Source organism: Rhinolophus sinicus, chromosome 15 (genome assembly GCF_057876585.1).
Source record: "Rhinolophus sinicus isolate RSI-liver-muscle chromosome 15, RSI-T2T, whole genome shotgun sequence".
NCBI classification, from domain to species: Eukaryota; Metazoa; Chordata; class Mammalia; order Chiroptera; family Rhinolophidae; genus Rhinolophus; species Rhinolophus sinicus.
Window position 1 is genome coordinate 59,963,659 of NC_142515.1, and position 13,337 is coordinate 59,976,995.

At 38.2% G+C, this 13,337-nt stretch overlaps 1 long non-coding RNA gene across 1 annotated transcript in view; it reads right to left on the reverse strand.

Annotated features, from left to right (window-relative positions):
• The window catches only part of LOC141572951 (uncharacterized), a 73,517-nt gene extending 60,434 nt beyond the window's left edge, over positions 1 to 13,083 (reverse strand). Inside the window, exon 1 of the long non-coding RNA XR_012498540.2 lies at positions 12,814 to 13,083. This is a non-coding gene — a long non-coding RNA (uncharacterized LOC141572951). The remainder of the gene's footprint in view (positions 1 to 12,813) is intronic.
• Positions 13,084 to 13,337: the final 254 nt, after the last annotated feature.

Sequence of the window (13,337 nt, forward strand, 5' to 3'; positions counted from 1 at the left end):
TTCTCAGTCCCTTGCTTTTATGACCTTGACACTTGTGAAAAGTACTTGTCAGGTATTAATAGTAGAACATCCATCAGTTTAGGTTTGTCTGATGTTTTCTCATGATGAGTGGGAAGTGTGGATTTGGGGGAAGAATACCACAGAGATGATATACCCTTTTCTTATCATATCACATCAGAGGATAGCGTGTGATGGGGTGCTGTTATTGCAATATTAACTTTGGGTAACAGTGTCTGCAAGTCCCTCCACAGTAAAGTTACTAATTTCCCCCCTTTTTACTCTATTTTTTAGAATTGTTGCAATTTCGTCTTACAGTCTTCACTAGTGAACATATGCAGGAACTTTAAGTCAAGAAAGCTGATTTTGAATGCCAGATATACCACCTCTTACTTTTAAAAAGTTGAATAAAATAATTCATCTCCATGTGTCTCTGGCCCTCCTCTGTAAAACTAGGAGAGTGATGTCTGATGTGCTGTCCTGAGGACTAAACGAAATAGCACATTTATTTAGCTAGTAAATATTTATTGAGCATCCATAATTTGGTAAGAATCATGTTAAGTGAAAAGGATATCAGTGATTGTTATCCGTGATGAACACAGATACAGACTTTACCCATGGGCAGTTCACAATATGACAGGAACGATAAATTATTGAACCAGAAGTCATTCTAAAATGTTATGCATGTTACAGTCAGGGAAGTACAGGATGCTGTGAGAACGCATGCTATGAGGTCCTATTGTAGACATCAGGACAGTCACTTAGCATGTGCCTGGTTTATGTAGAAGGCGCTCAGGGATGGATAGATGGATTCCCTTCCCATTCCCCTGTGTAGACCTCTGCGTCCTCTCTCATTCTCTCAGAAGAACAGGGTACGGTAACAACAGGGTGTTTTTCCTTTTATTCTTGTAGGATTCAGTAGAGCCTTTAAAATGCTAATGTAAGTGATTCCTCCTTGAGCTGGAGCCCATGTGCAGCTGTTTCCTCAGTGTACAGGACAGTGGAACCGTTTGTTGCTTAGTTTGTCACAAGCCTGGTGTTGTGCAGAAGAGCTTTATGGAAATGCCATTTTACAGCATTAATCTCTTCACCGCACATTCGTTGCCTGAGATGAAAGTCACCTCAAAAACCTCTGAGTTTTCAGCATGTTCAGATTTTCACAAGCATTTCATGGAGGTATTTTGGCCATGTGCATTCTAGATCATTTTATTTCTAAAGAAGAGATTAATTTCTCCAAGGATTGTTGATACGTATAGATACAGATATAGATATATAGAAATATATAGTGGTTGAAAGAAGATTTATACATTTTGAATTTAAAAAACAAATTAAAAAAAATTTTAATGAACCCCTACAATTTTTCATCAAGGTTCAACAATTGTCGAGATTTAACCACATTTGCTTCTCTCTCTCTCTGAAATATTTTAAAGTATATTCCAGACACCATACCATTTTATTCCTATTTTCTTTGGTATACATCCATAAAAAACATAAACCTTTTTTTCCATAATGACAAATCATTATCACACCTGGTAGAAACACCAATGTTGTGTTGGTGTCATATGACAAAAATGAGGAGCTTACGAAGGCCCAGCAATTCCTATTTTAGAATCAGGTACAGTGTGGCCCTCCAGTTGATGGGCTGTGTCTTTCTCACTTATTTTCTACCGATGGAAAACCATTCTTCAAGCTTGACAGTGCCTCTTCTCTTTTTGCCCAAACTATTGGAACAAATGCAGTGTTTTAATTTGGTAGTCTTATGGACCTACTTAGTGACAAAATAAAGGAGAATTCAACCCATACAATGTGTCTCTTTACATTTTCCTTTTCCATTTATGATTCCGTGATACTGCATGATTTCACTGAAAGAGGTTGGAAAACCGTTGGTCTGGTTGGCAACTGTTGGACTTCTTTGTAGAGGGGTCAGGAAGTCCTCCCTTCACAGAGTAGCTGAGGGACGAGGCCATATGTCCCTTTCCTCTCTACATATCTGGGCTGTCCAAACATGTGGTAGAGTGTGACAGGCAGACGAGTCTCCTATTGCATGGCTTCATCCCAAGAGAAACATGTGACTGGATTCCTAACTTGAAATTGATGTGCTGAGGAATCCCAGCACCTCTTCCTTCAGTAGGAGAGGAAAGTGTGATTGAATGCTGCCAGCTGTGAGATTCTCATTAGAGCAGGACCTCACGGTCAATCACCTCTTTATTTGACAGCTCAAAAGGCCTGTTACAGAGTGCCCAAAGTGCTTCCTGTCTGGGGCAAACAGGAAAATTATGGCTTTCATATGTAACACTGATAGTTTCTTCTGTTATTTACCTTAACAAAGCCACTCAGCGCAATTAGTGCAGACTACCAAAGGCTCTCGGTTATATTTAGCTAGTAGATTCCGTTTAAGGTTCAAGTAGCTAGTGATCTGAAGCACAGACTGCTGTCCCAGCAGCCCTAATGAGCTGGAAATCACAGGGAGAATAAGCATAGAACATTTGCCTGGTGGGAGAGTGATTGAACTTTGAAATGCGCTGAACGGTTCCGTTTAGTGTCCTCAACTGTTTTACACAGGGATGTCCTGAAATTAAGAGATCAAATGTGAACTTTGCCACTTTTGTGGTTATTTCTCCCACTTTTTATTGTCAGCTCCCAGCTGTGGGCTTCCCAGGGTTCATGCCAAAAGTGTTCAGCAGAGCCCTGACAGAACTCTGAAAGGATCACGGAGATCAATGGCAAGGAAGGGACTGGCTCACTGTGTCACACTCAGGCACGGAGGTTAGAAAACAGAAGAACAGAACACTAGTTAGAACACTAGGGAGAACAGTGGCAGTGGAGGTTTGAAGAAGTGGGAGCTGAGGAAATCACCTGGCATACAGGTCCTGTCAAGCCACTGGTAGAATGTGCAAAAGTGACGTGGGGACAGCCAAAGCACAGAAAGCCATGGAGTTGGCCAGGGGCCCAGGGCCAGAAGGCTCTGGTAAAGGAGATAGAGCAAAGCTTGGTGTCAGGCTGACTACAGGTTGATTCAAACTCTAAGGTCTTTTTGACTGTAGGTAAATCTTGAATGTTCTCAGCCTCAGCTTTTTATTTATAAAAGAAGGAACAAACAAATGCCCAGCTCATAAGAATGGTGCAGTAAGTGAAAGTAATAATGTTAAAAAGAAAAAGGCACGTCACAGTGCTTGGCCTGTAGACATGCTCGGTGTCTGGGGACGACTTTTGATCTTTATCATTGTTCAGCGGTCTGATCAGACATAAGCTAACAGTGGAACATCTTTCTCAGTATACTGTGCTCTTGTTCTTTAAAGGAGAAACAATGTGACTTCTCACTCCACTCTGGTTGTTTCCTTGGGTCACTGGTTGCATATTTTGTCTTTAAAGCTAGACTCTTTGTGAATATTTTGGGTAATGTTTTGTCCTACATCCGGACAGAATATGAAAAGGCAGTTTTGAAGTCAGTGTGTTTATGCTGAGAACACACTCAGGAAGAACCAGTAACAGTTTTAAATATACATTTAGGGCAGGTGTCTTTTGTGAACTGACACTTATGGAGAACAACGTGTCAGTCCCTGCAACATGCATACATTTTCTAATTTAATTCTCATATCACATAAAAGAGAAATTATTAGTATATACTCCATTTCATGGGAGAGGAGACTTGCTTATAGCCACAGGGATTGACATTGGTAGTTCACGGATGTTCTAAATCCGTTGTGCTCCCTTCACAGTTTGACAATTACCTATTTTGTAAATCCTGCCTCTCCAACAAAATAATCACCAAACCCCTACATTTCCAAGCCTCCCTTGCTGCCAGGGTACAGACAAGTGACTTAGATTCTACCAGTTAGATGGGAGACTAGGGACCCAGACAGGATATGAGGTGCCCACTTAATAGTGGCACGAAAGTCAGAGGCGACGTGGTTGTGGGTTCATGCAGCAGCAACTTCATAATGGGAACCATAATGGTTCTGGGCAATATTTATGAAAGCTCAGTAAGGCCTCTTGCCTCTGCTTTTCCAGAGAATGTGATTTTTCTAAAATTCCTGAACAAACTCCCCAAAGTCAACAGTTCAGAACCTCAACTGAGAATCTGGTTTGGGCTGTGGTCTTTATTTATCTAAAATTTGTTATACCTGAGAAAAATTATTATCTGCTGCTCATGTCTCCTCCTGCTGTTTCACTGGCTTTCTTCTGTGCAGGCTGTGGGGTGGAGCAGAGCCCAGCAGTCTTGCCTGTATCTACCTCCCCAGCCAGGTGACGCTCAAGCCTCTGTGCTAAAAAGCCCAGGCAGAGCCATCTCACCAGCTGCTGGTGTCTCTTTCCTGGCAGTTTGTTTCCTATATTTAACAAAATCCAAAGAAAACTTTAGAGTTCCAGGGCTGAGCAGAATAGCAGATTATACCCCGCTATGATCCCCCATCTCGCTTTTTTGGGACCACTGAGCCACATTAATTACCATGATCTCTTTCTAAGAGGTTGAACAAGAACAGTGCTTTTGTGACTCACTTGCTCTGGTCCCACCTTCTTCATCTGCTTTGGGGCCAATCACAGCTCTGAGCCGAGGAGAAACCATCGCAGGAATTTCCCAAATGAGCCTTTAATCATTAGCTGGTTGACTCCTACGGGTGCCCAAGTTTCCTATTGCCGTTTATCGGTGTCTCTTTAGTCCTTATTCTGTACCTAGCTTGCTAATAGTATATTTATGGGCTGGAAAAACCTGTGATCTCATTTACCTCTATAAGCTTTCAGTTGTGTAGCCGACCTAGTATTCCCTCCACAGAAAATGTCCTGTTTGCCTGGCACTCGGAGGAATGTCAAATGTAGAAGAAGTCAGTGTGCAAAATAGAGGGAAACAGGCCTTTCTCTAAGTAATTTCTTTTAAAAAATTCTATTTATCTATCTATCCATTTTTAGCCTGCTCAGATTTCTACTTATTGTGTCAATTTTTGTATTTTATGGTCTTCTGGGAAATTATCCCTTTCACTGAGTTTTTTCAATGGCATAATTTTATAAGTGTGCGGGGTATTCACTTATAATTTAAAATAATCTCTTGTATATAGTTAGCTACATCTTCATCCTCCTTTACATTTTGTTAATTTATACCTTTCTCTTTTTCTCAATTAGTTCCAGCATGAGTTTGTTTCTTTTATTAGTATTTCCAGGGAACCAGGTTTTATGTATATTAATTTTACTATTTTTCTATTTGTTTATGTCTACTTTTGTTTGTGTTATTTTCCTCCTTTTCCCCTAAGATTTCCAAGTGAATGCTTAGCACTATTATTTTTCCTTTTATATTGTAACAGAATCATCTATAGCTCTAATTTTACAAATGAGGTCAGCTTTTCCAGGATCCCATAAGTTTTGCTATTTTAAAAGAAATATTTTAATTATTTTCTAACTTTACAGTTATTATGTTCTGCATTCCTTTCCTCATCTATATTATGCAGTATAGCATGAAAGTTAAAATTGTGGCTTTTTCATACAATTAGCTGGGTTAGAAACTCAATTCCTAACCAACATATGAGCTTCTTCAGAGATATGTGGTGAGGATTGTGTGGGTAATACACATAAAAGGTTTTGTTTAACCATTCTAGATGTGTTCATAGCAAAGTTCCTTCAGGCATATTCAAGAATCTCTGACTCCTTGGGACAGTGAGTGTATTGCCTACAGGCGCAGGCATCTCAGGATGTGTATTGTAGCTGCAGCCCTACATACTGTAAGTAATTTAGGGTGTGCTCCTGTTCTTGCTGACTTGGGTTCTTTCTTTGAGTTTCCTATTTGTTCATACGCCTTCCTCTATGGAGCCCACCCTCCCCAAATCTATGCAATTCCTCTTCTTTACGTGGTATGGATTAATCACCTCATAAGGCAGCACACATCTTCTTACCATTTCTCTCTCTCTCTCTCTCTCTCTCTCTCTCTCTCTCTCTCTCTCTTTTTAGTTGTATGAGTTCTTCATACATTTTGGATATTAGCCTCTCATTGCAGGTATTGATATTGTTTGGAAATATCTTCTCCCATTCGGTTGGTTGCCTTCTTTGTTTTGTTGATGGTTTCTTTTGCTGTGCAGCAGCTTTTTAGTTTGATATAGTCCCACTTATTTATTTTTGCTTCTACTTTACTTGCCTTTGAGTTCAAATTCATAACATCCTCTCTGAACCCAAGGTCCATAAGTTTAGTACCTATGTTTTCTTCTATGCAATTTATTTTTTGAGGTCTTTTATTTAGGTCTTTGATCCATTTTGAGTTAATTTTGGTGTATGGTGACAGATAGCAGTCTAGTTTCTTTTCTTTTTTTTTTTTTGGACGTGGCTTTCCAATTTTCCCAGCACCATTTATTGAAGAGGATTTATTTTCTCCTTTGTATGTTTTTGGCTCCTTTGTCAAAAATTATCTGCCCATATATATGTGGGTTTTTTTCTGGGTTCTCATTTCTATTCCATTGGTCTATGTGTCTTTTTCTGCCAATGCCATGCTATTTTGATTACTGTCATTTTGTAGTATAATTTGAAGTCAAGGAATATGATAACTCCAGCCTTGTTCATTTTTTTCAGGATTGCTTTAGCTATTCAGGGCCTTTTGTGGTTGGTTCCATACAAATCTAATGATTTTTTTTGTTCTATTTCTTTTTAAAAATGCCATTGGGATTTTGATGGGGATTACATTAAATTTGTATATTGCTTTGGGTAATATGGACATTTTAACTATGTTGACTCATCCAATCTATGAACATGGAAAGTCTTTTTATTTTTTTGTATCTTCAATTTCTTTTAATATGTCTTGTGGTTTTCAGCATATAGGTCCTTCACATTCTTTGTTAAGTTTATTCCTAGGTATGTTATTCTTTTTGTTGCAATTGCAGAAGGAATTTTTTTAAAATTTTTGTTTTCTGAAATTTCATTGTTAGTCTATACAGGGTTTCCCTGAAAATAAGACCTAGCCAGACAATCAGCTCTAATTCGTTTTTGGAGCAAAAATTAATATAAGACCCCATATTATTTTGCTATAATATAAGACCAGGTCTTTAATATAATATAACATGATATGATATGATGTGATATGATATAATATAATATAATACTGAATCTTATATTAATTTTTGCTCCAAAAGATGCATTAGAGCTGATTGTCTAAAACATGGTAGTAATGTAATGGATTTTTGTACATTGATTTTATAGCCAGCAACTTTACTGTATTTGTTTATTGCTTCTAATAGTTTTTTGGTGGGGGTCTTTTAGATTTTTCTCTGTAAAGAATCATATCATCTGCAAAAAGTAACAATTTTATTTCTTCATTTCCAATTTGGATGCCTTTATTTCTTTCTCTTGCCTGATTGCTCTGGCTAGAACTTCTAGTACTATTTTGAATAACACTGGTGAGAGTGGGCATCTTTGTTTAATTTCTGATCTTAAAGGAAAAACTTTCAGTTTTTCTCCATTGAGTGTGATATTAGCTGAGGTTTTGTCATATATGGCTTTTATTATGTTGAGGTTCTTTCCTTCTATACTCATTTTATTGAGTGTTTTAATCAAAGCACAATTATAGCAGGGTACCTAAATACACCAATGACAGATACGGATAGATCACCTAAACAGAAAAATCAATAAGGAAATATCACACATTAGATGAAATGGACATAATTGACCTTTACAGAACCATTCATCCCAGAACACCAGATTATACATTCTTCTCTTGTTTACATAGAACATTCTCAAGGATAGACCATATATTGGGACACAAAACTAGCCTCAACAAATTTAATAAGATTGAAATCATGCCGAGCATATTCTGCAACCAGAATGCTTTGAAATTGGGAATCAACTGCAAAAAAAGAAAAAAAAAAGTGGGAAAAACCACAAATATGTGGAGATTAAAGAAAATGTTACTAAAGAATAACTAGGTCAAAGAAGAAGTAAAAGAAGAGATCAAAAGATACATAGAGAAATATTAGAATGACAATAAAACATATCAAAACTTTTGGGATACAGCGAAGTGGTAATAAGAAGGAAGTTTATATCATTACAGACCTATTCGAGAAACAAGAAAAATAAACAAACTAATATTACATCTTAAAGCACTAGAAAAAGAACAAATGAAGCCCAAAGTCAGCAGAAGGAAGGAAATAATAAAAATTAGAGCAGAATTAAATGAAGTAGAAAACAAAAAAGACAATAGAAAAATTAACTCAACAAAGAACTGGTTCTTTGAAAAAATTAATAAAATTGAGAAACCTCTGGCTAGGCTTGCTAAAGATTGTAAAGACTCAAAGAAAATCAGAAATGAAAGAGAATTTACAACAGATACCATACAAATATAAAGGACCATACAAGAATACTATGAAATGAGTTTTGTTTCTTCATTTTTTTTTTTTTTTTTTTTTTTAAAGCTCATAGACACAGGCAAAAGTTTAGTGGTTGCCAGAGGGTAAGGGGGGAGAGGGGTGGTAGATGAGGGTAAAGGGGATCAAATATACAGTGATGGAAAGAGAACTGATTTTGGGTGGTGAACACACAATGTCATATATAGATGATGTATTAAATAATTGTACACCTGAAATCTATGTAACTTTACTAACAATTGTCACCCCAATAACCTTAAATTAAAAAAAAAAAAAGAATAATATGAAAGACTATATGCCGCCAAATTCAATAACTTAGAAGAAATGGGCACTTTCTTAGGAATATATAACCTTCCTAGACTGATTACAAAGAACTAGAAAATCTAAATGGGCTGATCAACAGGAAGGAATTTGAAAGAATCATAAAAAACACCCCAAAACTAAAAGTCCAGAGCCAGATGGCTTCACTAGTGCATTTTACCAAACATTCAAAGAAGATTTAATACCTACCCTTTTCAGACTGTTCCAAAAAATTAAAGAAGAGGAAATATGTCCTAACTCATTTTATGAGGCCAACCTTATCCTGATACCAAAACCTGATAAGGATAACACAAAACAAGAAAGCTACAGCCCAATATCTCTGATGAATACTGATGCAAAAATCCTAAACAAAATATTAGCAAATCGAATTCAATAATACATTAAAAAGATAACACATCATGATCAAGTGGGGTTCATTCCAGGGGCACAACAACACATGCAAATCGATCAATGTTCTTCTTACTCTTTTGGTTGTGTGTGCCATGTTTTCTTTGTTCTTAGTATAGATTGGAACATAAATATTCTAGTTTCTAAACACTTAAAGTGATTATTTGAAGACAAAAAGGAACATTCTTGTGTAATCAGTCAGGTGTGGTGAAATGCAATCATTTAAAACTCTTTATGGAATATGAGAAGTTCTTGCTCTTTAGCTTATTTCCACAAGTCCTTCTCCTTTTCCATTCTTTATTAATTTCATCTGGGACTTAAGTTGTTCAACTTTTTATTTGATGATTTTGTTTAAAAATTAATATAGTATATTATCGTATCATATAGCACATTTATTAGCAAAAGTCCTTGCGCTCTGGTTATGTTCATCTTGATTTTGTTCTCTATTGGATAGTTTCTTTACCTGCTTGTCAAAATAGTCTCAGAAGAAATAGTGCTTTAATTCAGCTTTTAATACTTTGGATAATGCTTTTTTCTTTCAGTTGGTTGACATATTCCTGAGTCTTAATGCAGAAGCTTATCTAGCTACAAGCTTTACTTATCAATGGTAGCTTGACTGACGCAGTGTAAACATTGGGTCACATCTTTCCCCTTCAAATTTTCTGAAAATGAAATTACAGCTGTCATGAATTTTTGTGTCTCCCCCACCAGTTTTTGATTAAACAGAGTTTCATTCCAGTTACTGGAAACCGCTCAGGAAAATCCCTTTACGAGTATGTAGCCTGAGACCTATGACATCACCAGTAAGTGTTACCTTTTCATAGAAATGGTATGGATTGGTTGGCTATCATGATTGTTTCTTGCCAGATTCTCTGAAGTCTGTTTCTATAATTGTAACATGGGAGGAGAGCCTGTGGGGTCTGCTCCAAGGTCTTCTGCTTAGAAATCAAATCATGATTACTCGAGTTTTGTTTTTCTGTCAAAGAAAAAGGAGGAATTTTCACTTCATAGCCCAACAATAATTTCATGATTGAAGGACATATGTGGCTTATTTTATTTATTTTATTTCTCCAAGAAGGTGTTACAAAAGGTTTGGAACGTATTTCACTCAGTTCCCCTCTCTGAGTGGAATCCCTGGGTTCCTGGTTTATGCCAACAGAGACTTACCTGCAAAGTATTGGTAACTCTGCTCTCACCTTCTCTTGTCACCAAGGAGACTCTCCAGTTTGGAGGCTCTGAGTCTTTCAAATAAGTAAGGAATCTGCCTCCTGGCAGAGGACAGAAATGTTGCAATAATATTTGGACGTTAATGGATACTGATTTTGCATGGGAGCCAAAGGAGAATGATGTCCTTTTATTATTTTTTCCCAGGGTCAGGAGGCTGTCCAAATACTGTCACACTGTAAAGAAGTTGCCCAAATCAGTGGTTCTTTAACTTTTGTGAATATTAGCATCACCTGGAAAACATAGGAGCTATACAAAGACCCAGGACCTAGCCTATCCTGGGCCACTGTACTCTCTCTATTAGCTCTCTAGATGGTTGTGATACACCCCAACTCTGAAAACCACTGCCCTAAATTGGGACCCTCCATTCATTTTTTAACAGCTCTCTGGTGAATTTCACCTTTCCTGAACGCCACCATGACCTGCCTTCTAAGCTCTCCTGAGAACTCTCAAAAAGACTCTAATCCTTTTTATTTTCTGGCCCCAAACATACTAAAAAGTTTGTTTGCATCTCTGATTCAACTACATGAAAGAATGTCCAATGTTTTTCCAGATGTGAATGGCCAAGCCTGGTTCTTGTGTCATCTGTCTAGATCTGCTCTCTGCTTTACTTTCCACCTTACGCCGCTGGCAGGGGCTCACCGACACCTGGTGATTTTTAGTGACTTTGCTGCCCTTACTAAAAACTTGTTTTCTTTCTCCTTTGGAATTTTTGTTTCCTTTAAGATCTATACCAATGATGTCGTTATTCTTAACATCCTACCTGTGTCTGCCACCCCCACAATCTATTCTTATACCAACAGCTAAAATGATCCTTTGGGTGGTAAACATACAATGCAATATACAGATGTGTATTGTAGGATGGTACACTTTAAGCCTACATAATTTTATTAGCCAATGTCACCCCAATAAATTTAATAAAACTTATTAAAGAAATACGTCTCCTCAAATCCTCCAATGACTACTCATGGTAAGCTCCAATTCTATTTATGGCTTTGTAATAATCTTGTTCCTGGTGTATTTTTGTCCTTGTGGCTGAGCACCCTCTCCTTTGGTGTAGTGGATGCTTTGATGTGTCTCCTCTTCAGGACTGAAAGAATTATTTCCTGCAGCCTCCAGGCCCCCATGGAAATTGCCCACTGATGGAGAAAGCTGTTTTTACCAAGGCTATGCCCCTTTTTGAGGGGCATGCAGATGACTGGTGGATAAATGACATAGAGTCTGGCAGCTCTGAAGGGCCATTCCAGATAGAGAGCTCTGAGTGCCTGCCTTAGTCCCCTGTCAAGATAGCATCATTTTCCTTTGTTCAATCCGGCTTTCTCCCGCTTCTTTGTATACATGTTGATCCGAAGCATAGTCCTTAAATATACTTCCTGCACAATCATCACATCCTCAGAGTCTGCTTCCCAATTTGCAATAGTTTACCACTTCCTTCAAGATCCTCAATCCTCTTGCTTGGCTTGAACAATGCCAAGCCCAAGTGTACCTCAGGACTTTTGTATGGATTCTTTCTTCTGCCTTATTGCTCTTCCCTTTTTCAATCCTGATGGCTTGCTTTCACTTCCTCTGGTCAAATGCCACCTCATTGAGCAGGCCTTTGTGGCCTCCCTAATATAAAATAAAAAAACCTTTTCTCATAACCTTATTTTATTTTCCATCACTCCTTATGCCATCTGACCGAAATATTTCTTTTTACTATATCTTCCTCTACCAATGTGTATGTTTCATGGGAATGTTTTATTTATTACTTTTTCCCCAGTGTCTGGCTCATAGGACGAGCCAAACAAATATTTGTTGAAAACATGAATAAATGAGTAAATTTGATCTGCCTTCCTGCTCTAAGCCTGCCAGTACTTTCTCTTTCTGTGCCTCCTGTTTGGTTGCAGTTGGATGGTTGGGATTTCCAACTAGAAAGAGCCCATTTTAGAGTATGTTATTCACTTTCTGATTTGGTGAGGAAGGTGAAAAAAAAATATAGGATTCTTGAAAGAGTGGCTATTTTCCCAGATGAGGAAGGGGAAATAATCTTCTGGCTTGTTTCTTTTCTTCATGGTCTTATTCTTTTTCTCCTATTTCTTCCTCTAACTTTTCGTCTGCTATATATTTGAGTGATCTCAAAGCATTGGACACTGACCTCTGTGTCTACAGCACTTTTGCCTTTAACCTCATCACTGCCTGTAACGTGTGAATTACAAAGGGAGGTGCTGCGCTGTCACCATAGTGATCAGTAGCCATTTGCTGGACCACAGAAGTAGACGTCATCATTTCTGAGTACCAGTTATTACTGGTGAGTCTCCACCAATTCACTCATTCACTGCCTTCATACTCATATACTTCTCTTATCTATTAAAATCCTCCTTTATTAAAACAACGATGAAGAAAAAGCCCTTGTGACACAGTATCTCAATTAAGAGAAATGAAAATTAGTAAGTCCTAAACCCACATTTGTCCTATACTCGATAAACACCTTTTTCCCCCCACAAAGGAATATGAGAACTGCACATTTTTTCCCCACTGCGAGCAGATTACAGTGTGAAGGAAGCCATCTACTTACCCATGTAATTTCTGGAAGATCTTGATTCTGAAGGGCTGTTTGTAGATCCCGTCAGAGGTGCCCAGGTAAATGAGCAGTGACTGTTTCAATTAACTGATAAGAATCTATTAGCACGGATCCAAACCATTTCGTTGAACACAGAGCATTGTGCACAAATAACTATCAGTGTGGCTGTCATTTCCTGTTGATGAAATATGAGGGTTCTGTGTGTGACACAGTCCAGAAGGTGGCGCCATCCACATTTAAGGAACGTCTGAGTTTTAAATGCCAGTGGGCCCTGGCCCTGCGCAGGTAGCAATTTGTGAGCAGTTCCTTTAATTGGATGGTTTGAAGAACAGAGTGCACCTTTTCTGTGTCCAGCAGGCCTTCCCCTTTGAGGAGGTCGGGACATTCACAGTCTGCTTATTTCCCTCGACAGGCGAGCGCAGTGGGGAGAACAGGGCCGCAGCAGTAGGAGGACTTGCTTTGAAATCCTGGCTTTGCCATTTATAGTCTGTGTAGCCCTGAGCATGGTACTTAACCTT